Source organism: Austrofundulus limnaeus, unplaced genomic scaffold, assembly GCF_001266775.1.
Source record: "Austrofundulus limnaeus strain Quisiro unplaced genomic scaffold, Austrofundulus_limnaeus-1.0 Scaffold307, whole genome shotgun sequence".
Classification (NCBI taxonomy): domain Eukaryota; kingdom Metazoa; phylum Chordata; class Actinopteri; order Cyprinodontiformes; family Rivulidae; genus Austrofundulus; species Austrofundulus limnaeus.
In genome coordinates, this window is record NW_013952709.1 from 214,133 (window position 1) to 215,572 (window position 1,440).

Sequence of the window (1,440 nt, forward strand, 5' to 3'; positions counted from 1 at the left end):
CACACACACACACACACACACACACACACACACACACACACACACACACACACACACAAAAGACACCCCACCCAAGCCACTACAATTTTGGGATGCACCTTGTAGCATGACATTTATTAGGAATAAAGACTTCTGAGTTCTGATGCATTTGTGCGTGTGGAGGTCTTTATGTTACCACTATGTGGTACCTAGTTTTTATTATATTTCAAGATTAAACTAAAAGTATACTTAGAAGATTACTTTTACTACACTTCTGAATATACTTTCATAAACTTATTGTGGGCCAGTTTAGTCCTACAAGTATACTTGTTAGTAAATTGCTAGTATACTTTCATTAGTGTACATGGTAAATAAAAGTACACTTAGGGAAATACATTTTTATATACTTTAGTACTGAATTAATGAATGAATGATGTGTAACATTTTGGCTCAGTCAAAACATCCTTAACCAGCCTGTAAAAAGATATTGATATTTAGTGATCAACTAGCACTTTCCTTTCACAAGTTATGACTAAAATTAATCTTTAAAAAACATGTTGCTTCCTGCCCAACTCGACCTAGCTAATCCCCGCTGCCTCCAGCCTCCTCAAACCCCACCATCAATTCGACCAATCATGTCTCTTGGGCCGTCTCCGCCCACAGGACAACTTTGTCCTGTAGGCCTGTATTGTCGTACTAATATTTAATATTCACTCTGCATACCGCTGTCATATTGCTTTTTTGTGAATAACACTTTAAAGCACACTGCACAGATAYATCCTGGTATAATGAAGTATAATGTATATCTTTCTGTATATTGTGTACTATGTGTAAATTACATGTAAAGTATCTGTATAGTGTTAATACTAGAGAGAAACAAATTCCTTGTGTGTGTCAACACACTTGGCCAATAAACCTGATTCTGATTCTGAACATGTACTGCAGAGGCCCCTACTTGTCAAACTCTGAAGAGCGTCTCATGGAGATTAGAAAACTTTATGAAACATCAGTGAAGGAATCTAACGTCTTTCAGGGAGCAACAAGTTTGTGGGAGGAAATAACTCAGATCCTGGGTAAGTAGTTCTTTTTTTTTTGTTGTTTTAAAGCTAAAATGCAAACTATCTCTTCCTCCTCATCCTTGACATCATGACTCAAATTGCGAAAAATTAAAGAATTTGTCAGGCGGTCAGTACGCTCGAGTACGAAGTCTCAAACGTCCACGGACAACATGGGCGGAATATGCGCGACTCACACACCGCACACAGTACGCCTGAGTACGTGGGAGCCTTTACCCTAAACCTAACCTACTCAGTTCACACCTTAGTCCTGAACTGAACCCCTGACCCAGCACCAATATTTCCCCCAATAGAGACTGGGCTTTTGTCCCCATAAGGAACAGTGGGTCCTCACAAGGCTGGGACACACACACACACACACACACACACACACACACACACACAC

At 39.7% G+C, this 1,440-nt stretch overlaps 1 protein-coding gene across 2 annotated transcripts in view; it reads right to left on the reverse strand.

Moving 5' to 3' along the window:
- slc12a6 (solute carrier family 12 member 6) overlaps positions 1-1,440 on the reverse strand; it is a 51,381-nt gene that overhangs the window by 16,673 nt on the left and 33,268 nt on the right. The gene's annotated exons all lie outside the window — the stretch shown is intronic.